This window comes from Hylobates moloch, unplaced genomic scaffold, assembly GCF_009828535.3.
Source record: "Hylobates moloch isolate HMO894 unplaced genomic scaffold, HMol_V3 SCAFFOLD_6, whole genome shotgun sequence".
In the NCBI taxonomy this organism is placed as follows: Eukaryota; Metazoa; Chordata; class Mammalia; order Primates; family Hylobatidae; genus Hylobates; species Hylobates moloch.
Window position 1 is genome coordinate 41,827,540 of NW_026652281.1, and position 19,955 is coordinate 41,847,494.

The window sequence follows — 19,955 nt, forward strand, 5'->3', positions numbered from 1 at the left end:
TTTGAATTCTCTGGTTTCGAGTCCATATGTATCTTTGGCTAATGTACAGAGATGTGGGTAAGATTTGACATTTTAGTTTTTAATTAATTACTGCACTAAGTATCTTGCCTGAATGTACCATAGAAAGTGGAAGCAAGTGCTTCTTTGACTAAATGTCATTATTTTTCATAAGAGTCATTATTTTTCACAAACTATACCAAAGGCCAGCTGAATGGGTTACGGTTTCACAAATAATTAGACTAAATTATAAAATGTCAAAATAAATGAACAGCCATGCCCTATGATGTGTTTTCCTTATTTAAAGCATTATTAAGTTGCATATGGGCCAATTTACCAAATTGCCAATATTTAACTGTTCTTTTTATCACTTGTGTGAATCACCTTGTTTCCTCTATTTATGTGTTATTTACAGTTTATATAGTTGCTATTACTAAAGTGAAATCCTGGTAGTTTTTCTTCTGCAGAAGGGAAGTTTGTATTATGTGATAATTTCTAAGTGAACAATAAAGACTATGTTTTCTATACACCATAATTTAAGCAGACATGTCAAAGACAGATCTTAACCCAAATCAGCTGCCTCTCTGGTCTGAATTTTCTCCATTAATGACTAATAGTTCAAATGTCAACATGTATTAATAAATGTGAAGGTCCATTCCCTGAGTTATACATTCACTATAAGTATATGTAACCATGCACTGTTTTGGGCTTCTATTTAGTCTTCATAAAGTTATTATCTCAATTAGTTGCAGCCCTTCAATGACCAGCTTCCCGTCGACTCTACTGTTTTTAATTTATCCTTCAAGCCACTGATAGCAGATTTTTGGCCCACTGGCACATAGCCAATGATTTTGCTGAAGTCACCAATGTCCTCTGTCATTAAGTTCCTCCTTCTCAGTGGCATACGACAACATACATTTATTTTATTCACATTTGTGAGTCAGCTGAGGTTGCTCTGCTGCTCCTGGCTGGGCTTGGGGGCAGCTCTATGTGCAAATGAAATCCAAGTATGCTTCATGAGTCTATGATTTTACTTAGGCTAGTAGGCCAGCCAGGGCATGTTCTTCTCATGATAATGGCAAAAAGCCCCAGAGGACAAGTGGAAATACGTGAAGCTTCTAAAGGCCTAGCCTTGGAATTGGTCACTCTTACTTCTGTCCATATTTCATCAGCCAAATTAAGTTCCACGGCTGACCCCATGTCAAGGAGTTGGAAAGCGCATTCTGTCTTTTGTGTCAGGAACTGTAAAGTTACAAAGCAAAGAATATTAATGCAAGAAAAGTTGATGAATTGGGGCCACACAGATAGCACAAAAGATGGTTTCTTCTAGGATGTCATCCTTCTTTGATCTCTGAAATGCATTGGTTTCCCAATCTCAATTCTACTCTGCTTTCCCTCTACTTGTCATCCTTTTGTCTTGATTCCCCAATGTTGGCATTTTATGAGGCTTCTTATCAAAATACAGTTGACCCTTGAAAAATATAGGTTTGAATTGTGTGGGTCCACTTTTATGTGGATTTTTAAAAATAAATATATTGGAAAAATATGTAGAGATTTATGACAAGTTGAAAAAACTTGCAGATAAACCATATAACACAGAAATACTGAAAAAAATCCAAGAAAAAAATAGATATTCCCTGGGTGTATAAAATATATGTAGATATTAGTCTATTTTATCACTGACCTTCAAACAACATGAGTTTGAACTATATTGGTTCAGTTCTATGTGGATTGTTTTTTATGACTGCTACCCTTGAGACAGCAAGACCAGCTCCTCCTCCTCCTTCTCAGCCTACTCAACAAGAAGATGAAGAATAAGACCTTTACAATCATCCACTTCTACTTAGTGAATAGTAAATATATTTTTTTCTTTTTTTATAATTTTCTTAATAACATTTTATTTTCTCAGGTTTACTTTATCATAAGGATATGATACAAAATATGTGTTAATCAACTGTTTATGCCATTTGTAAATCTCCTGGTCAATAGTATGCCATTAAGAGTTAAATTTAATGGGAACCAAAAGTTATATCCAGATTTGTGACTGTACATGGGGTCAGCATCTCCTAACCCCCAGGTTTTTCAGGGGTCAACTGTATTTATATTCTTTTCTTGTTCTGCGAATTACCTTTCTGAGTGGTCTCATCTACTTATGGAGCTTTCTATTATTACTTCTATTCTTAAAGCACTTAAATCTTAATTTTAGATGTTTGATTTGAGTCTTGGGCTCAATTTTTTGAGTCTATATTACACTTGTCAACCTAAAAATATGGTAAGAATTTCAAACTCAGTATGCCCTAAACTAAATTGTTGATATATATTCCAATTCCAGTTATCAAGACTACTACTTCTATTTTCTTTAAATATCCTAATGGCATCATCTTGTACTTAAACACTGAAGCTTGAATTCTGAAAAACAAATGTAACAACTTTTCCTTCCGCCTTCCAGATTTAATCAGCTGCTAAATCCTGTTGAGTCTACCAAATCCCTCTCCTAATATTTCCTCAGCTCTTGCTCTAATTTATTTGACAAATTTTATTATACCAATTGTTGTCAAGATATTCTGCTAAGCCATGTTAAATGCCCGGAAAGAACTTAGTCTCATAGAGGATGTAAATATTAAGATATTGATAAAGTACTAAATAGTGTCCAAAGTATGGAGGGATAATTTTTAACAGGGTAAATCAGGGACAATGTGATGTTCTCTAACTAGCCTTTGAGTTATATTATACAAGATGGGTAGGATTTAGATATATAGAGAATGCAAGATGATAGGGAAAAAGAACATTCTAGAAAGTGAAATTAATGATTAAAATTACAAAATAAAATTGGAGTATTTACAAATTAAACCCTAGAAAGGTTTGAATGTAGCAAATACTTGGTTTTCTTCCCATTGTATGGGTCCTGTTGTTAAAGAGGAGCAGGCAGGCATTTCCTATTCTTTCTGAGAGGGTAGGCACAATTTTATACTAGAAGTGTCAGGGTTAACAGTCTATGGGCGGGGCCAATGACGCGTGGGGGTAGTGTTACTAGTGGTGAGAAGTTTTTAGTAGTGGTGATGCTAGTGTGTGTAAACTGTAGAGTTACATATTTTATAGCATGAAATTTCTTATGTTGTTGGATTCTAGACACGTTGCTTCCTATCAGTTTTCTGCAGCAGCTTTTAAACTTCCTAGTACTTTCATGAATTGTCCAACATGCCTCCAATGCATCATTTTTGCACTTAAGTTAATCAGTAACTGTCTCTGTGTTCTCCAGGTCCCTGTCGTTGGTCAGGTTCTCCAGAAGGTGAGGGTTTCTGTGTGAGAGATTTGTTAACGAATAGCTCTGAAGATTTAAAGATGGGTCAAGTAGAGCTGGGAAAGGAGAGAGCAAACACGAACATGATTTCAGGCCAAGTCTTAAGGAGGGTAAGTTGGGCCGGGCGCAGTGGCTCACGCTTGTAATCCCAGCACTTTGGGAGGCCAAGGCGGGCGGATCACGAGGTCAGGAGATCAAGACCACGGTGAAACCCCGTCTCTACTAAAAATACAAAAAATTAGCCGGGCGTGGCGGCGGGCGCCTGTAGTCCCAGCTACTCGGAGAGGCTGAGGCAGGAGAATGGCGTGAACCCGGGAGGCGGAGCTTGCAGTGAGCCGAGATCGCGCCACTGCACTCCAGCCTGGGTGACAGAGCGAGACTCTGTCTCAAACAAACAAACAAAAAAAACAAAACAAAAAAAAGAGGGTAAATTTAGCCTGCTTCCTGAGAGGAACTCTGGATTTTTTATTGTTTTTTATTTCTATTTTTTTATTATACTTTAAGTTTTAGGGTACATGTGCATAACGTGCAGGTTTGTTACATATATATATACATGTGCCATGTTGGTGTGCTGCAACCATTAACTCATCATTTAACATTAAGTATATCTCCTAATGCTATCCCTCCCGGCTCCCCCCACTCCACAACAGGCCCCGGTGTGTGACGTTCCCCTTCTTGTGTCCTTGTGTTCTCATTGTTCAATTCCCACCTATGAGTGAGAACATGCGGTGTTTGGTTTTTTGTCCTTGTGACAGTTTGCTGAGAATGATGGTTTCCAGCTTCATCCATGTCCCTACAAAGGACATGAACTCATCCTTTTTTATGGCTGCATAGTATTCCATGGTGTATATGTGCCACATTTTCTTAATCCAGCCTATCATTGTTGGACATTTGGGTTGGTTCCAAGTCTTTGCTGTTGTGAATAGTGCCACAATAAACATACGTGTGCATGTGTCTTTATAGTAGCATGATTTATAATATTTTGGGTATATACCCAGTAATGGGATGGCTGGGTGAAATGGCATTTCTAGTTCTAGATCCCTGAGGAATCGCCACACTGACTTCCACAATGGTTGAATTAGTTTACAGTCCCACCAACAGTGTAAAAGTGTTCCTATTTCTCCACATCCTCTCCAGCACCTGTTGTTTCCTGACTTTTTAATGATCACCATTCTAACTGGTGTGAGATGGTTTTGATTTGTATTTCTCTGATGGCCAGTGATGATGAGCATTTTTACATGTGTCTTTTGGCTGCATAAATGTCTTCTTTTGAGAAGTGTCTGTTCATATCCTTCACCCACTTGTTGATGGAGTTGTTTTTTTCTTGTAAATTTGTTTGAGTTCTTTGTAGATTCTGGATATTAGCCCTTTGTCAGATGAGTAGACTGCGGAAATTTTCTCCCATTCTGTAGGTTGCCTGTTCACTCTGATGGTAGTTTGTTTTGCTGTGCAGAAGCTCTTTAGTTTAATTAGATCCCATTTGTCAATTTTGGCTTTTGTTGCCATTGCTTTTGGTGTTTTAGACATGAAGTCCTTGCCCATGCCTGTGTCCCAAATGGTATTGCCTAGGTTTTCTGCTAGGGTTTTTAAGTTACACCTTAGAGATTGTCCTCTTCAAGGCAATGGTGTTGGGCTTCCTACTTCTGTGTGAATCAGTTATTGAAAAAAGGCCCACTTCAGGGGTGTATAAATCTCAAGGGCACTTCTGTATGTCTGCTTATTTAAGCAAAACAGTTTCAGCAGTCCAATGGGAATCTTCAGGGAGATGTGCAGGTGCAGGCTATAGGCAAAAGCACAGAGATTCCAGAGGAGAAAAAGAAGGATGCACAGAAATGACTAGAGACAGATGGTTTCTTGACGGAGCAGTGATAGTGCTTGCTATAGACTATACCTGGTAAAAAAAAATTATTGGGGTTTCAGATAATGTGCTTTTATGGATTGATGAATCTTCAGTTGGTTATCTGTCCTACTTGGGGATTAAAATAATAAAAATGCTGTTAGTATCAAGGAATTTTCATACGGAAGACCATGGCTTGCAGGGAGAGGCAGCATAGAATAATAGTTAAAAGCATAGACTGTGAAACCTAACTGCATTGGTCAAATACCACCTCTGTGATTTCTAGAGGGTGACCTTTGTAAATTACATAACAGTATCTCAGTTCCTTCATGAGTGAAATCAGGGTTAATTATTGTACTTACATCAGAGATTTTGTGAATATTGTATCAGTTAATATTTCTTCAAGACTCACAACAGTGTCTGGCTCATAGTAAATATTAAAAAGTATTTAATAAATTCAGTGGTGAAATAGCTGATTTAATTATGATCTACAACTTCCTAACAATTTCTCTGCTATAGAATATTACAAATGGCATGGGTCCAAGACAGATGTATTTGAATACTGGAAAATAAAGATTCTGACCATATAATAACATATTATTTTTGACTACCCAGCATAATTGTTTTTCTCATTGGGGAAAGAGGTTCCTGTAGTATAAGTCTTGAAGGGAAGAACAATTTTGCCTTCCATTTTCTTCTGTTTGATGGCTAAGATGCAGATAGATTAGCCAGGTTCACTAATTACCCACATGACTTTGAGTCTGGAGAAAGTGACTAACACCACTAGGACAGGGAAGAATATTCCTGGAAGCAGTGGTGATGTTAAGGTTAGGCATGCACTATAGCAGTGTCTGAAACACACTAATCCTCCAGAATGTATTAGTTATGTTTTTGGCTTCCAGTTCCCCATGACTCCTGCTCGTTTTCTGAGCTTGGTTCTCCAGTCTTCCCAATTGATCTGTGATTTGCCCAAGATTCTGCCAACAAATTCCTTTGATGGTTCAGTTAGCCAGCCTTGATTCTATTACTGCAACCAAGAACTCATGTGGCTCACAAGCTTTGACTTGGAGAAACATGTGGAGAGGGAAAGAATATGAGACTAAATATAGAGATTCTATTTGACAGAAAGTCTTTTCTTTTTTTCCTTTTTCTTTTTCTTTTATTTATTTATTTTTTTGCCAGAGGCATGCCTATACGCATTGTTGGAATTAGGTCTTGAAATTTCAAAACTGCTTCTTTGGTCATCAGAGTCGTTTTTATAATTTTATTCAATTCCTTTTTTTACAGTTGTCAATGACCAATATAGCTCTTGCAAATATGTATGTATTAAATTCATTTTTCTTGTATCATTACAAAAAGACAAATAGAATATTAACAAAAACATTTTTTCTAATAATCATTTGATGTTATTATTATTGTACTTTGAATCATTGGCATATCAGGTCACAGATTCTTGGACTAGATTGCCTGGATTTAAAATCTTGGTGTACTACTTACTACTTCATTAATTTCACTAAGCCTCTATTTGCTTATTGGAAAAACTGGAATTCTGTCTGTAAATTCTTCATAGGATTGTTGGAAAGCTTAAATGAGTTATTATATGGAAAGAGCTTAGAGGCCTAACTCAGTAAAAATTTTAGAAGAGGCTGTTACTATTATTTGCTAGCCAATTTGTACCACTATATAACATTGTCTTAAGTTCATTTTTATATGCAATTTCACAAAAACTTACCTTGTCTTATAATCTACAAACCAGATCTCTGGTTAATTTGCTATCTATTTAACATGATCTTTTTTGGCCTTCATGCATCTTTTTCAATAAATCTTATGCTGTACCTGCAATAGTTAATATCTAGAAAGTATATTCACATAAGTCAGGGTTAAAATTGGCCACAAAAATATTCCTCCCATATTTTTATATACTTAAATCTGAGCATATACTTAAGCATACTTTTCCAGTATGCTTAAAATATTCCTGAAGCAGTTAATGTCTAGGAATTAAGTACAGAAATGATTTATAAAATTAAATGGGATAATTCATTTTTATTTTAGAAGTACTACACGTAGCATTTTAAATTCAATAAAACTTTGAGATTGGCTTTTAAGAAATTTCAGTGTGTTCCATTTTATAATACTGAATGTCAGGTTAACATTGTAATGTGATATAGTTAAGGTACAGACTATTTTGACTGAGGCTGTATTATATGAAACAAGATGGAAAACTCCATATGGAATAAACTAAGTACTTTATCCAGTTGCAAGAAAGTGTATAGAAAAACTTCAAGGTCAGAATTTACACTATTTTTCACTTCTAGCTGTCAAGCAGCATTTTAAAAACACACTCAACACATTTTATCCTCGAGGAAACACAAATCCTGAAGAAGAAAATGTGTCGAATTCACAATTCTGTCCCAGCTTCAAGGGTAAAGTAATATAGGTGTTCTGGAAACTTTAGGAGATTCAACAAAGTCAAACAGGAGTAGGCTCTTCAGAATTAAGAACAAGATATTTTCATAAATGTATCTTGTAACTAAAAACCCAAAGGGTATAATTCCTCATGTATCGAGTCACTGTCATATGAATATTACTTGTTCCATTTTGTTTCCCTGGTGATACTGAGGGGTTGAACTATATAATACAAACCAAATTAAGTTTAGTTAGTTGGTTGCTAATGTAGGCTGAGTGTCAGCAGGGCAAAAGGTTGTGAATAACAGTGCAAAGAAACTGAGACACAGTTGCTGTCTCTGACTTATTTTAATATTTTCACATTTAATAAGATAAAATATAAAAAATTAAAATAGGCAATATTTTAATATTTTCACATTTTAAAACTGTACAAGGAAACTGAAACATGGTTCCTGTCTCTGAAATATTTTAATGTTTTCACATTTTCTTTCAATGCCTCTTTGAAATTTAAGGTACAAGAAGCAACTCAATGGCCAGATTGAGTTGATGTAGAAGCGTCCTACTCACATGGATGTTGTTAGAAGCATTTTATAAACAATGATACTGACATTTAAATATTAAATATTACCATGCATATTTTAATTCTGGTGCTTATTATGAAACTAACTTCTATTCAGATTACAATGTCAGTGTGGTGGCAGATGTAATCACTCAGATCTGAGTTGAAGTCTCAGCTCTATTTTTTAACTGAGTGAATTTGGGCATAGTATTTCAGTTTTATAATCTAAGAAGGACTACTGAAATATTGTACTGTCATCAAACAAGTGTATAAAAAACATCTATTGTATTATCCATAAATGAGGCACACAGACATTTGTAACTGCTATTACTATCATAATTATTTAGAAAGATTTCTGAAAAACCTATTAGTGTTTTATTAATACATATATCTGGTAGTAGTTTCTCCTGTTAAAAATAGGTGAAATACATTTTATTATTACAAAACTCTAAATTTTAAAAATTATTTCAAGATATAATTTCCTTAGCCTAGGGAAGGAATTTTCAGTAATGTTTTATTTAATAGTTAGAGAGTAAAAGCATGCCTATTGATATTAGAGAAAAATTAAGATCTCCACTAAAACCCTTAGTATTTAACATTTTCTGAGGCTTCTAGCAAATACATCAAGTCAACAAAGATAGATGAGTTAGAAATATGAGAAAGGAAGAAAGGACAAACAATGTTTTCAGGCAATATTATTTCTGAACATGATATTTAGAAGCCCAAGAGATTTAACTGGCAAGAGTTCCAACTTTAGTACTATCAGTCCTTACAGAGCTTGCTGGTTTTAAAGACTGGAATGAATGACAACTCAATCTATGATCAATTCTGTTTGATATAGGATGATGAGCAGATGAAACTCAATAGTTCCTCATTGAAGAAATATATTCCCCAAATAATAATAAGATGAAATAAATAGTGCTTCATTATAACACCACAAATTACAGACTTCCTAGAAATAACCCTTTAAAAGGGGGTGTGAGATATATTTACAAAATACAAATTTATTAATGGGATACCACAGCTCAAGGAGGCCTGCCTGCCTCTGTAGGCTCCACCTCTGGGGGCAGGGCACAGACAAACAAAAAGACAGCAGGAACCTCTGCAGTCTTAAATGTCCCTGTCTGACAGCTTTGAAGAGAGTAGTGGTTCTCCCAGCACGCAGCTGGAGATCTGAGAACGGACAGACTGCCTCCTAAAGTGGGTCCCTGACCCCCGAGAAGCCTAACTGGGAGGCACACCCCAGTAGGGACACACTGACACCTCACTCAGCCAGGTACTCCTCTGAGACAAAACTTCCAGAGGAACTATCAGACAGCTGAATTTGCAGTCTCACGAAAATCCGCTCTTCTGCAGCCACCGCTGCTGACACCCAGCAAAACAGGGTCTGGAGTGGACCTCTAGCAAACTCCAACAGACCTGCAGGTGAGAGTCCTGTCTGGTAGAAGGAAAACTAACAAACAGAAAGGACACCCACACCAAAAACCCATCTGTACATCACCATCATCAAAGACCAAAAGTAGATAAAACCACAAAGATGGGGAAAAAACAGAGCAGAAAAACTGGAAACTCTGAAAAGCAGAGCACCTCTCCTCCTCCAAAGGAACACAGTTCCTCACCAGCAACGGAACAAAGCTGGACGGAGAATGACTTTGATGAGTTGAGAGAAGAAGGCTTCAGACGATCAAGCTACTCCGAGCTATGGGAAGAAATTCAAACCAATGGCAAAGAAGTTAAAAACTTTGAAAAAAAAAATAGATGAATATATAACTAAGATAACCAATGCAGAGAAGGGCTTAAAGGAGCTGATGGAGCTGAAAGCTAAGTTTCGAGAACTACGCGAAGATTGCAGAAGCCTCGGGAGCCGATGCGATCAACTGGAAGAAAGGGTATCAGCTATGGAAGATGAAATGAATGAAATGAAGCGAGAAGTTTAGAGAAAAAAGAATAAAAAGAAACGAACAAAGCCTCCAAGAAATATGGGACTATGTGAAAAGACCAAACCTACGTCCGATTGGTGTACCTGAAAATGACGGGGAGAATGGAACCAAGTTGGATAACAATGCAGGATATTATCCAGGAGAAGTTCCCCAATCTAGCAAGGCAGACCAACATTCAGATTCAGGAAATACACAGAACACCACAAAGATACTCCTCGAGAAGAGCAACTCCAAGATACATAATTGTCAGATCCACCAAAGTTGAAATGAAGGAAAAAATGTTAAGGTCAGCCAGAGAGAAAGGTTGGGTTACCCACAAAGGGAAGCCCATCAGACTAACAGCTGATCTCTCAGCAGAAACTCTACAAGCCAGAAGAGAGTGGGGGCCGATATTCAACATTCTTAAAGAAAAGAATTTTCAACTCAGAATGTCATATCCAGCCAAACTAAGCTTCATAAGTGAAGGAGAAATAAAATACTTTACAGACAAGCAAATGCTGAGTGATTTTGTCACCACCAGGCCTGCCCTAAAAGAGCTCCTGAAGGAAGCACTAAACATGGAAAGGAACAACCGGTACCAGCCACTGCAAAAACATGCCAAATTGTAAAGACCATCGAGGCTAGGAAGAAACTGCATCAACTAACGAGCAAAATAACCAACTAACATCATAAAAATAATCTATATAAATAGGGAGATATACCTTATCCATATAATGGAGGATACAATATACTCAAGAAGACAATACTTAGTTTGTAAATCAAATTAAGCTCCAATCAAAATTCTAACAAGTTTTTGGTAGAACTTGACCAGGTAATCTTAAATCCATATAGAAAAGACTCAATAGCCAATATTGTCCTAAAAAAGAACCAGGGAGTAGGAATTATCCTATCATTGGTTAAGATTTTATAAAGATGTCATTCCTTAAAATCATACGGTATCAGTACAAGAACAAATACTATACCAATAGAGCAGATCATGTTCATATACAAAATCATGTTATAAAAGTTTATAATAAATATGGTGTCTCAGATCTGTGGAGAAAGTGATTTATTCAATAGATGCATACTTACATAATCATACTGCATTTGTATAATTTACTCCACATGATTAAAAGAAACTCCTATTTCACACCATTCATGAAATAATTTTCAAATGAATTATAAACCTAAACATTAAAAAGACCATAAAGTATTAGAAAGAATTATAATATGTTTATGAATTTGGGACTAAAGGAAGGCTCTGTTTAAACAAGATATAAAATACAAAAGCCTATGTTAACGTAAATAATAAAAGACATAATAACAAAAGGAAATAAATGACACATGGGTCAATATAAAATTTTAAAACTTATTTATCAGGAATAGTACATAAATGATACCAAAATACAGATGACTCACTGGAAGAAAATATACACAAAAAATAATATCACAATTTAAAAAATTAATTACAAAGAAATGATTAGTACTCCAGTAGAAAATAAATAGATGATATAACTGGGTAACTCATAGAAAAGGAAATAGAAATGGCCAATAAGTACATACAAGGATGATCAATCTCACTAATAATTAAGAACATAGAAACTATAACAAGTGAGATATTAATTTTTTACACATTAGAATAGCAGAAATGGAAGCTTGATGACAGGAAGATCTGGCAAAGAAATGGTAAAAAGAGTATTCATTGATGGTTATCATGTAAAATTCCACAGTCATATGTAAGGCAATTCATCATCTCTTTAAATCCAAAAGTACATACATTCCATGATATAGCAGTTTCACTTCTTAGCACCTATTTTACAGGAATACCCGCTAGTTTCCACAAGAAGGATGTTCACAGCAGTATTATTTCCACAAGAATGAGGTTCATAACAAAAAAAACGAAAACATCTTAAATGTATCAATATGGGGATGGCTAAATAATTATACTTTATCCAGTCTGTGGATTGCAATGCACAAACAAAAAAGAATAAGGAAAATCCTTGAAAGTCAACATTAACATAATGACTCTTATACAAAACAAGTCAAACAAAAAACAGAAAATAATGCCATGTATTTTCTGTAGAGAAATTTGTGTGTGTGTGTGTGTGTGTGTGTGTGTGTGTGTGTGTGTGACTGAATGGAACATAGAGTCACCAGAAATTATTCATATTATTTCAAAGAAAATCATCATTTATTAATTTTGTTAAAATAAATTTATTTTAAAAAGAAAACAAACAGTAATATATCACCTCAAAGGGGTCATTTAAAAAATTAAATTAGCCAAAGTAATTATCATAGTTCTGGGTACATAATAGTGGTTGTCCATTCAATGGCAACTCCTTTCCCACATGTATAAATAAATACATAAAAGTTCTTAAATTTCTGTTTTTAGGACATTCACCATTTGATAGAAATTCAGACAATAGTGATAATCATGGATAACATGAATTTAGGAAATATTTCTTTGTCATTGATTGATTTGGATTTGACTCTATTTACCTAGGTCTAAAACTGTAATATAATTTGAAGAATGGTGATAATTAAAAACAATTGGCTGGGAGAAAAAAAGAAAATCATTTTCAGTATTGGTTATAAATTTACAGTGTATATATATGAATTCACCGTGTGTATATGTAAACTTAAATATATAGAAATTATTTACTGTATATATATAAAAGTATAGAGAATTTGTGTATTATGAATGATCATCAATGAATTGGATGGACACTCAGTTCCTAAGTGTAGGTAACTACAGATGACTAAGCAGTACAGTTGCAGGTTGTCATCTATCATTATTTGTTCATGGTAATCATTCTCAACCTGGATTGCACATAAAATTATTTGGTGAGTTTTTAACAAAACAGTGATGCCAAGAGCCTCCCTCGCCACCCGGATAATCTCACTGATGCCCAGGAAATGGTAATTTGAAAAGATACTAGAAGATTTTATTGTGTGGCCATTGTGAAGAATCGTGCATTTGTGGAAAACCTGTGCAGGATTTTAAACAGGGTATAGACTTGGTAACCTAGGGTAGTCTTTCCTTAATCAGAGTACTTGCATTATGTGTAGACAAAGCCTCCATTTTTTTAGTTGATTATCTCTGAATCGCCATTAATAATAATGGCATTTGATTTCAAAATGAATTATAACAGGATTTTTGAATGACAACATATTACATAAAAAATTATTTGAAATTTAAAAAATCAGATACAGCTTTAAAAATTATCTGATGACTGAGCACAAATATAATTATAATGCATGCATATCACTAAATACGATGTGAAAAGTTTCTATCTCCTCACCTAGAAATATTATTATTTCATAATCACAAATTGAAAATTCCATCTTAAGATGCAAATAATTTTTATCAGTTGGCTTATAATTATTTTAATTGAATCAATTAAATGGCATTTGCACAAATGATTATGAGGTATTACGCATGCATTACAGCAAAAGAACTTTAAGGTAATGTGTAAAATAACTATGGTAGAAATATTAAGTTGGCATATTTTAATGCCTTTTTAAGTACAGCAATATACTATAAGCACAAAATGTTGAATACCATCACTATTATTCCTGATTAAAATATAAAGTTAGCTGTAGCCAATAAAATAATACTTAAAGTTTAAAAGGAGATTTGTTCTTATTGTTTTGTTTTTAAAGGGTAGCAGCAATATAGGTGAGATTATAGAAACAGAATGCTAATTTGATTTTTAAGAGAGAGATACTTAGGCTTGCTTTATGATGCTCAAAATAATTACCTGAATTAATATATCCTATATAAATACAATCGGAGTTTCCAAAGGCAATATCTTTTAAAATCCCTGTGATTTTTATGATCAAATCATTCTTTTTACTACAGGTAAATCTGATATTTGAAACAACAAAATTGTAAAAATGATTTTTATCTGTGTAGAGGTTTTTATTCCATAACAGAACTCTCTGTGGGTTTTTGGGTAGACAGAATAATGAGCTACAAAGATATCAGCATCTTAATCTCAGAACCTATGGATATGTTATCTTACATGGCAAAAGGGGTTTTACTGATGTGATAAAGTAAAAGGTCTTTAGATGGGAAGCTTATCTTGAAATTTCCAGGTAGGCCCAACATAACCACAAGAGTTCTTGAAAGAGAAGTTCTTTCAAGGGCTCTTGAAAGGTAAAGGTCAAAGTTAGAGAAAGGAGATAATGATGGAAGTAGAAGATGGAGTGTTACAATTGGAAGATAGAGCAGGGGGCCACGAGCGATGGAATGCGGCTGGCTTATAAAGTGGGAAAAAAAAAAAAAAATTTTTCTGTAGAGCCTCCATAAGGAATGCAGTACTGACCACAATTTGATTTTAGCTCATAACACTTATTTCAGACTTTTAACTTCCAGAAATGTAAGAGAGTTGTTGTTTTAAGCCACCAAGTTCCTGATAATTTGTTACAGCAGCAATAGGAAACGAAAACAGGTTTCAACATGCATTACGTGATTTGTTTCTATTTATTATATTTTTGAGAAATATAATTTTTTCTCAAAATAAGAGGTCAGGCAATACCAACCCAATAGCAAAGTCTTAATATTGTCTCCTACATCCTTGAAAAGGATACTGGTTTTAATCTTTGCATTCAGGTCGGGAGTTCGAGATCAGCCTGGCCAACATGGTGAAACCCCGTCTCTACTAAAAAATACAAAACATAGCCAGGAGTGGTGGCTGGCCCCTGTAATTCCAGCTACTCGGGAGGGTGTCGCAGGAGAATCGCTTGAACCCAGGAATCGGAGGTTGCAGTGAACCGATATTGTATCACTGCACTCCAGCCTGGGTAACAGAGCAAGACTCTGTCTCAAAAACAAACAAACAAACAAAGAAAAACAATAACAACAATAACGAACTATTTAGCTTAGCTCTGTTTTTATCTACTGTATACTCAAAGTATATGTATCATATACTTTAGTTTTAATATAAATCCTTGAGAGACAATAAAATTATCTAGGGCCCTCAGAAGCCTGCAGACAATGAAGATCATATGCTTTTTTCCTAAGGAAGCCAAAAACTTAAAACAGAAATTAATGTTCTGAATAGCAAGCAATAGAATCAACAAGCCTGGAATCTCCGTGTGATATATGTACTTTGAGTATACAATATTGTACATGTCATTAATGTGTGAACATTATATATTAATTTACATATAATTAATGTGCATTTAAACTATTTAAATTCATCATCTGTTATTATTCGGATTATGTAGATTATTTAGATCAGGAAGTTTAGGATCAGAGGTGTCAAGTAAATTACTCAAGGTAACATGGTTACTAACATAGCAAGCTTGAATTCAAATCCAAGCGCTCTAAATCCAGGTGGTCTATACCCAGGCACTGCTCTGCTTGGAAGCTCCAAAGTGCTGAAATGGGTCTGTGATAACAATGACTCCCTGGACAGCTTAGACTCTGGACACTCAGCATGAACACAGAGCTTAATTTGCAGTGGTAGCCAGCTTCCCAGAAGACTTAAGATGATTTCTGTCTCTTGATATTCACACCCTCGTGTAGTCCTCTCCTTCATCATATCAGGGTTGGTCTGACTGACCAATAGCCTATGGCTGTAGTGATGGGAGGTAACTTCTTTTTTTTGAGATGGAGTCTCGCTCTGTCACCCAGGCTGAAGTGCAATGGCGTGATCTTGGCTCACTGCAACCTCCAACTACTGGGTTCAAGCAATTCTCCTGCCTCAGCGTGGCAAGTAGCTGGGATTACAGGTGCCCGCAACCACGCCCAGCTAATTTTTTGTGTTTCACCATGTTTGCCAGGCTAGTCTCGAACTCCTGACCTCAAGTGATCTGCCTACCTCAGCATCCCAAAGTGTTGGGATTACATGCGTGAGCCACCGCACCTGGCCGATGGAAGGGTAACTTCTAAGTTTAGGTTATAACGACTGTGCTTCCATCTTGCATGCTCTCTTTCTCACTTGTGATCACTCTTGGATCACTCACTTTGAGGAGAGCCAGATGTCATGTCACGTGGACACTCGGGCAGAATATGGAGAGCACACATGGCGAAATGGTGGTCTCCAACAATGGCTTGTAAGGAACTGAAATTTGCCAACAACTATAAGAATAAATAGGGAAGTGAATTCTGAGCCCCAATCAAGCCCTGAGGCAACTATAGCCCTGGACAACAGCTCAACTGCAGCCTTATGAGAGAACCCTAGCCAGAAATACCTAGCAATGATGCCCTAAGATTCTAGACCTATAGAAACGATGAGATAAAAAAAAAAGTATATTGTTTCGAGCTGCTATGTTTTGGGGGTGAACTGTTATGAGTGATAGATAACTAATAGCTGCTCTTGTTGCAGCCTCCGGTGCCTGGATGTTGAGGGGCAAATAGGACTGTTCACTGAAGGAGCTAGAGAATGGAAGAGAAGGTTGTATCAGGTAAAGAAGGAGGAGGATGGATAGGTTTTTCTGCCAGTGGTAGCACTTCCATACGCGTCTCATACTCTATTTGATCTACTTTATGTTTAAGCTAATGAGGTAATATAATTTGTTCCCAAATCCACCTGACGTGTTTGTGTTCATACTGTGCTTTTCCTCAGCTTTTCCCTCTTCCACATTTATGCATCATCATTCTTTAGCCTTCCTTCAACTTCCTGCTCAGGGATCCACTCATTCTGTGAATCAATGATTCGTGTATAATATTCTCCATTTGAAGTAATATTCTCATTTGTGCTACCAAAGCTCTCTATACATTCACTCTTCTCATCTTCAGCTTTTTAAAATCACAACTGGGTACAGGTTTCTCAATTATATTTTAAGTTTTTGAGAGAAGCATCAGTGAATGACTTGTTTGTTTTCTGATCCCCAAGACTTGTAGGGTTGAGTTCAACTAAAAATAAACTCTGGAAAAAATATGTATATATTTACTTGTGCTAAAATTGTAGTTGTATCATTGTATTTCATTTTGTTCAATTTAATATAAAGAAGAAACCTGAGCAGGATCAGAAGGAAATAATCTCACCTGGAATGATCAAATGATAATTAGATAGCCTTGGGCTCATTTTTCTTTTTCTTCCCTTTTATTTAAAAAAAAACTGCTGGGCCATACACAAGTTACTAGACTCTCCTGAGCAGAATTGCAAATTTTAAGTAATATTCATATAAAATCATCTTGTTCAATTCATACATCTTTTAGGGGCTTGATGTAAATTATATAACAAAAGATCCGTGTTGTAGTTTAGTTTCAGGAATGTAGATAGCAACAGGATGAGTTAACTCTTATTTGTCATATTAGAATCTTGTCTGGAGTCTGCATCAAGACAGACAGGTTATTAGCATTTAATTCCTAGGCAAAACAAAATTTAGCACTTATTCATTTTCAAGTAGGTATTGCAGGATAAGAAAATGTCACATTTCACGTGGTGCTCACATCCTAAATTGCTAGGGTTTGAGGATAATGGAGCTACTTATTCACAAAGTGGATCTTACAGAAAATGAAAGATAGTGCTTAAATTGGCCACTAAGTTCTGGCTTGTGTCAATTAATTCCTGAGAAGCCTTTTTTTTTTTTCTTTAAACAAAACACCATGAATGCACAGCTGCAGAATAAGTGAAAAACAGTTTTGTAATATACTTTTCAATCAATTAGGCATTTAGAAAATGTACATAGCATTATTTCAGCAAATGGCCTGGACATAAACTTTTAGTGTTTGGACTAATTCCAGTAGTCTCAGAAATTGAAAGAAAATTAACCATATTTGTGGGAATTTGTTTACACACCCTCTAGTAATTAAGGGTAATCTACCCTATTCTGAGAGTCTTTGGGCCAGTATGGGAAAAGAAAAAAAAAGGCAGTGTTCTCAGTATCTAAGCAAAAGCCCTTTTAAATACATTAAAATTCACATCTGGGGCAAAATAAATAGTGAAAATGATAATACCTGTTTTTATGAAGTGCTCCACAAGGAGATACAGAGCAAGCTAGGCATCCTTAGAAATACTAATTGTTGATGAATATTCATCTCCTAGAGGAGCTTACATTATGTGGAAATTGAATTCAAAGCATGCTTTTAAGTATCTAGTCTGCTTAGAAAAAAAAGCAACAAGGTGACATAAATTGTTAGATTGGCAGGATAATTATTTTTGTTTATATTGTTCCTTAAACTACCTCAGCTTTGCCACTTTTGGTCTTTTAAATTAATCTTTTATATTCCTTTCTGAGAATGAAATGCATCTAAAATAAGGAGAACATTTCATGATGTCTGCCTTGTAGCCAACTGCCAAATGTAATCTTTGTCTCTTTCCACAGCCCAGAGAGGAAGACCATGTTGTGGGGAAAGCAATATGCTAGCAGTGACAAATTCTAGTCCCAGCAAGGCTGTTCTAGATTGGGTTCTGCTTCTGGCTCTGGCATTTGGAACTTTCTGGCCCTCTGTCTTGTCTTGATATTCACTTATTCTCTCTGAATCTCTTTCCATTCTGTCAACAACAATATTAGAAATATTTATAATGGGGTACCATGTGCCAGGCACTCCACTAATTACCTCAAAAAATTTTGAATGGAGTAGGCATAAAGGTGGCCTAATGGGTAAGTGAGACAGTTCACTGGAATCTAAAATGTAACTGTAATTGCAATAGTATAGCCACGGGAAAATTAAATGCTGCTCTGGGCATACAAAGCTTAACACAGGAGCAGGTGAAAAAGTGGCACGGAGGAAGTGCTGCTTAAGCTGTGACATGAGGGGTGAGAAAATACGTGTGTAAAGCAAAGTACAGACATGGACCATTATTATTATTTGGCAGATTGGCTCTATTTTAGAAGCCAAAAATGACAATTGAATCCACAAGTCTGCTCTTTGGCCCAAACTATTCACATCAGCAGCTATAGGTGGTTAAATCTGTTTGATTTTACAAGAGATAACTTCACTACTGAATGAAAGAGCATTTTCCCATCTAGCCAGATGCATAAAGATAGTTTAGATGCCATTCTTATATTCTATACAATGGATAAATTTCATTTATTTTACTAAATAAAGTTTATTGAATTCCATGAGATACTTGAAATTATTTCTAATTGGGCAATTCTTGTTTAAAAAATAATTTTACTGGTATTAATAAAACTTGTTTTTTTAAATATTACTTTTCATTGTATCTTTTAACATAGGAAATCTAGTGTTGTTATTCTGGATTGGAGCAGACAGGCATATGCGTATTTTAACTTCAAGCAATAACTGCATTGAAAAGCTAACAACTCTTTCGCTTTATTTCCCCTCCTCTCCTATACCTTGTCCACAGATAGAAATAACAGAAGCTTTCTGAAATGAAAATAGAAATGTTACAACTCGCACCACAGTACCGGACTGAAACGAAGATGTAACACAGCCATAATAATTTAAATTAATAGCAAATAAATAAAGAAAAAAAGAACTTCATTGTGAGGACCATAGTCATGGGATAGCTCTGTCTTTTCAGGGAAAGTGGAGTAAAGGGACAGAGTCACCCCAGGAGAAAAAAATGCTTAAATTAAGACTCCCTGAGAGATTGAATAAGAGTATGATTAGTTCAGCCTTGCTTTCATCCTCCACTTCCCCCTCCCACTGTAGACTTCAGTTTTAATAATGATTAAAGAATAATGCCTGAATCCCATCTGAATGGCTTTTGAGATTTAACTCACTGAATCTATTCATAGCTCTGAGCTTGTAAGGGGGACTGAACAGATCTGCACAACTAATCGTGGAATATTACACTGATACTTCATCTCCCACATCAATACCAATTACGCCTGCACAGAGAGTATCACATATTATTTTAATAGGATAGGAATTTTTAATCCAGTCAGGTAGTTCTGGATGAATGTGTTTGTATGTCTGTCATTAAAATTTGGTGGCTCATGCTGCTCAAGACAGACACATTTTGAATGTTTAAAATTTCCACAGATGTTATTTATCCATCAGGATGGAAAATT

The 19,955-nt window shown here is 35.5% G+C and overlaps 1 long non-coding RNA gene across 1 annotated transcript in view; it reads left to right on the plus strand.

The window, feature by feature from the left end:
* Positions 1-19,636, plus strand: part of LOC131383786 (uncharacterized) — a 196,328-nt gene extending 176,692 nt beyond the window's left edge. The window contains exons 3-4 of the long non-coding RNA XR_009214063.1: positions 16,355-16,433; positions 19,286-19,636. This is a non-coding gene — a long non-coding RNA (uncharacterized LOC131383786). The remainder of the gene's footprint in view (positions 1-16,354; positions 16,434-19,285) is intronic.
* The last annotated feature ends 319 nt before the right edge of the window (positions 19,637-19,955 follow it).